Raw genomic sequence first — 9,530 nt, 5'->3', positions numbered from 1 at the left:
GCAAAATAAGGGAGGTGTATTTATGCATTCTAATACCTGAAATATACGTTGTCTGTGAAATTTTAGCTATACAATGCTTGTTTGTAAATACTACCTCACAGAGTGGCCCTCAATACATGTTTACTAAAAAGAAGGATTATAAATGGTGTGAGGAAATGCAACCAGTAGAAATCAGGAAAATGCTGGGTGTACCATCCTTCATGCACTTGGGACTAGTTTAGCCTGAAATGAGTCAGCTTATGTCTCTATTCATTGGAGCAATTTCTTCATTACTGCATCATGGTATGAGTGTGTGTGTGCTAAGTCGCTTCGGTCATGTCTGACTCTTTTCGATACCATGGAATCTTCCTGACCCAGGGATTGAACCTGTGTTTCTCATGTCTCCTGCATTGTCAGGTGGGTTCTCTACCACTAGTGCCACCTGGGAAGTCTGCATCATGGTACAGAAAGAGACAAATGAGCTAGACAGGCAGGATTCCAAACTGCAGCCCACATTTGTAAGGCCTGTTTTTTCACACCAATATTCCTGATTATTTTCAAGATCTATTAAAGCTAGGAAGGAATTTAGAGGTCAGTGACTGAAATCCTTTTGGATTCCAAGAAAGAAAGCAGAGCCCCTAAGAAAGGAAGCGACTAGCCCAAGTGAATTAGATTCAACCCAGGTGTTCTGGCTGCCACTTCTCTCTTGTGCTTTCAACTATAGGACATTTCACCCAGTCAGGCTTTCCCAGATTGTGTCAAGCATAGATCGAGCAGCCCAAGTCCTGAAGAGTTCCCTGTTCTGCCCAGTATGCCGCAGCAAGTTTTTGGCTCTGCCTGAGCCTGTGACATTTAACCACAGACCGTTCTTGGAACCCCTGGGAAAAAAGACAACCACCTGACTGCTTCATGATTTAAATAGCCAAATAATGCCTAATTGAATTTCTCATGACAGAGTAAGTGGTAATTAGGACTACAAACCAAGAAAACATTTCTCCACTGATAGCTGATTAATGGAATTAAGGGAAAGTTTAAATTTGGAAGCTTGAGGAGTGATTTGTTAATTTGAACTTTTTCTTCAACTTGGCTTGGGCTGTCTAGAGATAAATAAAAGGTTTAATAATGTCAGTTCTGTTCAGTTAGTTTACCCCAAAGCAAAGACATTTTTCATGTGTTCTGTCCCTGAAGTTTTTATTTCTTTTCTTGGTGTGTACCTGATATATGTACTTCTAAGTGGCTTCCCTTGTGAAAACATGATTTTCCCATTATTTAAGATTTAATGATGGTAATAATCTTTTGAATTTATAGGTCAGTGAGATTGCAGAGACACTTGGGTATATATTCTTTGTTACATTTATTTTTTTTCCTTGTTATTTTCTTTCTTTTTTTTTAATTTATTTTATTTTATTTTTTAACTTTACAATATTGTATTGGTTTTGCCATATATCAACATGAATTCGCCACAGGTATACATGTGTTCCCCATCCTTAACCCTCTTTGTTACATTTATTTTTTAAAAATTGATTAGTATTATTAATTTTAGGCTGCTCCTTGTGTCATGTGGGATCGTGGTTCCCCAACCATGAATTGAACCCGTGTCCCCTGCAGTGGAAGCACAGCGTCTTAGGCACTGGATCGCCAGTCCCTTCAGTTGTATACTCTTATTTGTCCTGAACATACACTTGTGAAAGAGAGGTTGGAATTTGTACCTTTCTGTCAAATATAAGGAAATCAAAGGGTAAAGTTGGTTAGGTAACAAGTCAAGGACTCAAGGCTAGAACCTGGATTGTTTTTGTCTCTGAACATAGTGTTTTTCTCAGCTAGTCAGTCAGGTTTCTTACCAAGCGATCCAGTGGAGAGCAAGTGAGAATTGCTGCTAGATGGATCAAAGTAGGTAAGAAGTTAGTGAGCCAAACAACAAAGCAAACAAACAAAAAAATCCATCAGATACTCAGGAACCATATGAAAAAGTTAGTTTGATGTCTGGAGACTCCAGGAGACTTACAAATAAAGTCCAAAGATCAAAGTTCAAGGTTATAGAAAGGAAACCCTTAAAATAAAGCCAGGAAATAGAACGAAAAGATTGCGATTCTCTGCTTTTCACAGCCCTGATGAAAGAGCTCTGCACATTGTGAAGGTTGGAGTTATTATTGCCTCATGCTGGAGACCCTGAATGGAGAATAAAGCTGTGTCCATGTGACTAAACCCATTTAAAATAGCTGTATCATTTCTACCATGAGAAGAAGAGCTAGCATATGGCAACGGACTTAGAAAATCTGGAAATTTGGAATTGCCTACAAAATTTAAGTAGTACCTGAACATGAGAAGCTGGCATTAGCTTGTTGTGGAAGGATGAAGGAAAGAAAGGGAGAGTAGTTGAGTCCAATTTGTGTTATTTGGGGATCAGCCATGGGTATTCTGGGCTCAGTTCTGACAGGGAATAGAAGGGAGTACAAGGACTTTATTGAAATTTCCTAACATGGGGTTGCATCAGAAATGCCCTCCCCACCTCCCACCAAATGTTAATTATGTTCTTTGAGAACTTTCAAAAACTGGAAGGGCCAGAATTCTTCCTGGGGCTCCTGGAGTCCAGAGGCCAATTTCATTGCTGCACATACCTCTGACACCAGAAAGCTGGCTTCTGCTGCTTCCCAGATTGTATGAGGTTAATGTGTCTTGAACAGTTTGGTAGAAATACAGCACGGGGGCCCCACTGTCAATATCAGCAATGGAAACATGGCTGGGAACTATAGTGACAGAGATGGAGAAGGGCTTCTGATTTCCATCTGTTCCCAGCTTGACAATGAAAGCCCTGAGCCCTGGTGGGTCCCAAGTGTGATTGTTTTAGCATCTCCTATACTCTTAGTATTTATTTCCTGACATAAGAAGTGATCTGATGAACCTCACAGACAGAAGGGTAAGCAAAATAATCTAGATGCAATAAAGCACGTTTATGATTCTACTTAAATGGCATTTAAGTTTAAGCAAAACTAATCTATGATGATAGAAATCAGAACAATGGGGATTGACTGGGGGGGTCAGCGTATCAGGATCTGACTAGTGATTACAGGGGTGTATACATTTGTCAAACTCATGGTGCTTAAGACTAATAGTGCATATTAATATATGTAAGTTCACTCTCAATAAAAAAAGAAAACATTTAAAAAGCAATGTCTTCATGTACAGCCAGCTCATCTATCAAGAGCATCTGCCTATGCTTTCCCATGACATGACTGGCTGCCAAGCAATAGTGTATAACGTTTCAGGCTTTAGGGTGAACAGATCTAGGGTGAACTTCAGCTTTGACACTTATAGGCAGTATGACCTGAGCCTCTATTTTCTCATCTGTAAGATGAGGATCATAACAAGAGTACCTGTCTCTCAGGGTTGTCTATTAGGAGGCTTAAATGAGATTGTTGTTGTTGTTGTTCAGTCACTAATTGTGTCAGACTCTTTGTGACCCCATGGACTGCAGCACACCAGGGTTCCCTGTCCTTCACTATCTCCTGAAGTTTGCTCAAACTCATGTCCATGAGATAATGTATACCATTTGCTGGAGGAGGAAATGGCAATTCACTCCAGTATTCTTGCCTGGAAAATCCCATGGACAGAGGAGCCTGGCAGGCTACAGTTCATAGGGTCAGAAAGAGTCAGACATGATTTAGTTACTAAATAACGACAACAACATACCATTTACTGGTGTTTGATCAGCTTTAGATACTCTTGCTATAGTGACCAGACCCATAGTAGTCTGAACCCTGATTTAAAAAGAAATTAAAAAACTAACACATACTAAGGACCTACTTCCAGAGCTTCTGATTGTGTTGGTCTGGGGTAGGCCCCAAGAATCAGTATGTTTAGAAAGCTACTCAGTTGATTCTAAAGTATAGCCATTACTGAACTCAAGTTCATGTACCCAACACACAGTGAGGCCAAACAAAATGAAACCTTGGGGTTTGGAGCAGAGAAAACTTTATTGCAGGGCCTAGCAAGGATAATGGGTGGCTCATTTTTTTTTTTTTTTTTTAAAGAGCCAAACTCCTCAGTGGTTTTAGGGGAGAAGTTTTTTATAGGCAAAATTTGGGATGATGGCTGCAGAGTAAATGACTTTCTTCTGACTGGTTGGTGGTGAGGTAACAGGGCACTGCTCCAGGAAATCTTGTGCTCAGCCTCAAGTTACTATCTTCCACCTGGGTGGGGGCCTTAGTTCCTGAAGAAGAGCTCAAAGATATTGTTGTGTATATCCCTTGGGGAGGATACCAGGACCCTGCCCTGCAGTTTCTTGATTGTTCCTCTTTCATTTCTGCATTCCCTCCTTTCCCTGATTAGCAAATATGTGAATCTGCCCTTTGGTAAACATGAAGGTCTAGGAGGCTGAAACTTTATTCCTGCAAACAAGAAACAGGGGACACAGAAAGGCCTCTGTACCTGCTCCGTTTCATAGCCAGAGCTCACAAGCACTGGCCTAGATTCATTCAGATCTCCAGTTAAACACTATCACTTTCTCCATGAAGAAGTTCCTGGCAATTCCTGCTCTAGGTGTTTTCTCTTTTTTTTGAACGTTTTTAAAAATTGAGGTATACTTGTATGTGACAAAGTGCAAAACTCGCAAGTGTGGAGGTCTGTGAATGTTCACATACGTGTGCACCCATGTAACAGCACCCAGATCAAGATACAAACACTGCCTGCACTCTGGAAGACTTCTTTCACCTTTCCTGTTAGTGACCCCCAAGAGTAACTGCTATAGGAAAGGAAAAGCAATGTTCCCTCTACCCTTCTAGGTTCTCCACTGAGACTCCCCTGTGATAAAAGACCAATTAACAGGAGAAAAACAAACAGATGTTTCAGTTTAGTTCAGTCGCTCAGTTGTGTCCAACTCTTTGTGACCCCATAGACTGCAGCACGCCAGGCCAAACTGTCCATCACCAACTCCTGGATGTTTAATAACATGTATACCTCCCTGGTGGCTCAGACAGTAAAGCGCCTGTCTACAATGCGGGAGACCCGGGTTCGATCCCTGGGTTGGGAAGATCCCCTGGAGAAGGAAATGGCAATCCACTCCAGTACTATAGCCTGGAAAATCCCATGGACAGAGGAGCCTGGTAGGCTACAGTCCATGGGGTCGCAAAGAGTCGGACACGACTGAGCGACTTCACTTCACTTCACTTCATATCTCCTATATATGTTTGTGGACCAAACATTGGGTCTGCTCACCCACCACACAATAAAGCCAATTTACTGACACCAGGTTGTGGTGAAGGCCAGTACAGCTTTTACTGCAGGTGACAAGAAAGGAGTATGGGTGGCTCATGTTCAAAAGACCTGAACTTCCCTAAGGCTTTCAGGGAAGGGCTTTTAAGGGAAGGATTGCCTCAAAGGCAACATTTTAGGGGAGGGCTGCAGGGTGCATGACTTTCTTCTGATTGGGATCAAACCAATCACTTTCTTCTGATTGGTTGGTGGTGAGATAACAGACATGTTTCTGGCATCTTAATCATCCAGTCTGAGGTCTACATGCTTGTGTTCAGCAAGTAGTAACCACCCTTCACCTGGGTAGGGGTATGTGTCTTAGTTCCTGCAGAAAACTCAGGATATATGTCAGATGGTTATGTATATTCCTTGAGGAGAAACTAGGACTTTGTTTTATTGCTGAACTATTGTCATTATGGGCTTCCCAGGTGGCACAACGGTAAAGAACCCACCTGCCACTGCAGGAGATGCTGGAGACATGAGTTTGATCCCTGGGTTGGGAAGATCCACTGGAGGAGGAAATGGCAACCTACTCCAGTATTCTTGCCTGGAAAATTCCATGGACAGAGGAGACTGGTGAGCTATAGTCCATGGGGTCACAAAGAGCTGGACATGACTGAGCGACATTACAACACTGTCATTACTTTTCTTGTTTAACTGCTTTCTCTTTGCTTCTGCATTTCCTCATTGAAACTTTAAGGCGCTCCTGAGTATAAACTGTTTCCATTTCACCTTTTCTTGTTTGTTGGAAAAAGGCTTCAGCCTCTAGAACTTCCCTGAGTACCAAGAAGAAGAAGAAGAAGTTAAGTCGCTCAGTCGTGTCTGACTCTTTGCGACTCCATGGACTGTAGCCTACCAGGCTCCTCTGTCCATTGGATTTTCCAGGCAATAGTACTGGAATGGATTGCCATTTCCTTCTCCAGGGGATCTTCAAAGGGCAGGTTAAAACAGTTGCTAATCAGGGAAGCATTACTTTGCCAACAAAGGTCCATCTAGTCAAGGCTATGGTTTTTCCAGTGGTCACGTATAGATGTGAGAGTTGGACTGTGAAGAAAGCTGAGCGCCAAAGAATTGATGCTTTTGAACTGTGGTGTTGGAGAAGACTCTTGAGAGTCCCTTGGACTGCAAGAAGATCCAACCAGTCCATTCTAAAGGAGATCGGCCCTGGGTTTTCTTTGGAAGGAATGATGCTAAAGCTGAAACTCCAGTACTTTGGCCACCTCATGTGAAGAGTTGACTTATTGGAAAAGACTCTGATGCTGGGAGGGATTGGGGGCAAGAGGAGAAGGGGACGACAGAGGATGAGATGGCTGGATGGTATCACTGACTCGATGGACCTGAGTTTGAGTGAACTCCAGGAGATGGTAATGGACAGGGAGGCCTGGTGTGCTGCGATTCATGAGGTCGCAAAGAGTCGGACACAACTGAGTGACTGAACTGAACTGAACTGAACTGAATCAGGGAAGCAAGAGAATGAACAAAGGAGGAGCTGTCAATAAACAATAGCGCAGGTCCTGGCTCCTCCTCAAAGTACATATGTAACAATATCTGTGAATTTTTTGAACTCTTCTGTGGGAACGAAGGCCTCAACCTGTGGAGGATGGTAACTTCAGGTTGAGTACAAGATTCCTGGAGCAGCACCCTGTTACCTCACCACCAACCAATCAGAAGTAAGCCACAAACCCCACAGCCCTCACCCCAAATTTTGCCTATAAAACTTCTCCCCAAAAATCATCAGGGAGTTGGGGTGTTTTGGAGCATTAGCCACCTGTTCTTGCTTGGCCCTGCAATAAATCTTTCTCTTCTCCAAACGCTGACATTTCAGTTTGTTTGGCCTCTGTGTGCTAGGCACAGGAACTTGTTAGTAACTACTTGAGTCTGCTCTTTGGAACTCAGGGAACACCTAGGAGACTAAAGAAAGACTTACTTTTTCTACAAGTAATAAAGGAGCATGCAGAGGGGCTTTTGTACTGGGGAGGGCCCTACAGGGTCCCACTCAGTTTCAATCCCATTTCTTTGATACTCCTCAACCCTGAGGGGAACAGGGGCAGGACAAGAAAGGGAATAAAGTTTTGGATAGATAGGGTAATCATAAACTCACCATGGAAATTCAGTTTTGGGAAAACTTGGTTTTGTATGCAGTAAATGGGAGAGATTCAAGAAAACTGAGTAACTCCCTGAAATGGCATAAGTTACCACTTTAACTATTATCTTATAAAGACAAATGATATTGAGGTTGGAGGGAGCCAGTTATTCAAGGTGACTAGGAAAACCACAGTAAACAAGGGTAAGATTGTTCTGCAAATTTAACTTGTAGCCTTCTCCATTGATGGGGGCTTCTCCAATGGCTTAGCAGGTAAAGAATCTGCTTGCAATGCAGGAGACACAGGAGATTCGGGTTTGATCCCTGGATTGGGAAGATCCCCTGGAGGAGGAAATGACAACCCACTCCAGTATTCTTGCCTGAAAAATCCCATAGACAGAGCAACCTAGCGGACTACGGTCCAAAGGGTCGCAAAGAATAGAACATGAGTGAGTGACTAAGCAAGCACACACTTCTCCACTGATAAGAGTTACTAGAGATTTGGAGTCATCTTTCTCTTCCTTGTACAGAGGGAGACACCTTTACAAATGTAAATATCTCTTACAAAAGCACAAGTTCTCCTATGTCTACTGTTTCTTAAAAATAATTGGCCTAAAATAATCCTTATGCCAACAAGGCATATTTTGAGGTGGCAGATTCTGTTCCCCTTCACTACCATGCTGACTTTTTTCCCCACAGATGAGTTCTGCCTGGTGTTGAACTACTGAACTCATTGACTGTGCAACTCATTTGACATACGCAAGATTTTCTCTGGTGGCAGCAGCTCTTACCTGCTTGGTTTGTATTTATACCTCCCTCCTTAATTGTTATCTAACTTTCCATTTGTTTGCCATGTCTCCCTAGCTAGATTTTAAGCTCCTTGAAGGCAGAGCTTGCCCACAAGTCTAGGATTTTCCCATTCAATAGGTAATATTGTAATAAGAGTTCCAGTATTTATTTGTGGAATGAATGCTAGTGTTGAATGAATGTGGCAGGGGGTGGGGGCGGGAAGAAACACAGTTTGTCCAAGACCCGAGAGCTGTGATGTGCTGAGGGCTTTAATGTCCATTGCTCCAAATCTTGGTTGTGACGAGACAAAGAACCGAGGAACATACACTCGCGTGACAGTCAGATCAAGACAAAGGCTGCTCTCTTCATTCTCCCCCATACACATGCCATTTATTTTTATTGATAACACTTGTATAATATTGGGATTGTGCATTGTTTTTTGCTTGTGGGCAGTCATGCATGCATTTCACTTTCAGGTTACATCGTGAGTAGGACAGGAGTGGATGCAAAGAATATGAAGTGCAAGACGAGAAAAGGTCAGATGGCCAAGCCAATGAGCAAGCTTGCACTGGCCTGTGCTGTTGAACCTCAAATGCTAGCCCTCACTTTGCCATGAACTTGTGTGATCTTAGGCAAGTCACCACACTTTTCTGAGCTGCTAATTGGTAGTATGTCAGAGATAATAATTTGACTCTGCATTCCATAGCAGGTCAGCTGAGTTCATAGCTGGGAAAAGTAATTTGGACAAAAAAATTTAGGGTACTGTCTCAACAGGCAGAAAGGTGGCTAGGATCACCAAGCCAGTTAGATGAGGTTTCTCCCTTAAGAATCAAACATGACTTGGATGAAAGGTGGTGAGGCTGAGTTCCTAGAATCACAGAATCTTAGAGCCAGCAGGCATCTTAGAAACCATTCTAGGACTTCCCTGGTGGTATAGTGGATGGAAATTGGCCTGCCAATGCAGGGGACATTGGGTTTGATCCCTGGTCCAGGAAGATTCCACATGCTGTGGAGCAACTAAAGCCTGTGTGCTACAATTACTGAACCCGAATGCTGAAGCTACTGAAGCTCATGTGCCTAGTACCTGTCCTCCATGACAAGAGAAGCCACCACAATGAGAAGATTGTGCATTGCAATGAAGAGTAGCCCCTGATCACTGCAACTAGAGAAAATACGCATGCAGCAACAAAGACCCAGAGCAGCCAAAATAAAGCTAAAAAAAAAATAGCCATTCTAGTCCACTCCCCCTCATCTTAACCTGAGTACATGGAAGCACAGAGAGATGACTTTCCCCAAGGTCCAGGTTTCCTTTTCACTGCACTTCAAGGTTCTACTTTAAAAACCAAGTTCGTTTTCTTTTCTTACTGTTCAGAGACAAGAAGCCAATGGGCTGTGCCCCAGCAAGGAAATGATCAGTACATTTGTATGA

This window comes from Bubalus bubalis, chromosome X, assembly GCF_019923935.1.
Source record: "Bubalus bubalis isolate 160015118507 breed Murrah chromosome X, NDDB_SH_1, whole genome shotgun sequence".
Classification (NCBI taxonomy): Eukaryota; Metazoa; Chordata; class Mammalia; order Artiodactyla; family Bovidae; genus Bubalus; species Bubalus bubalis.
Note: the sequence above shows the minus strand (reverse complement) of the source record.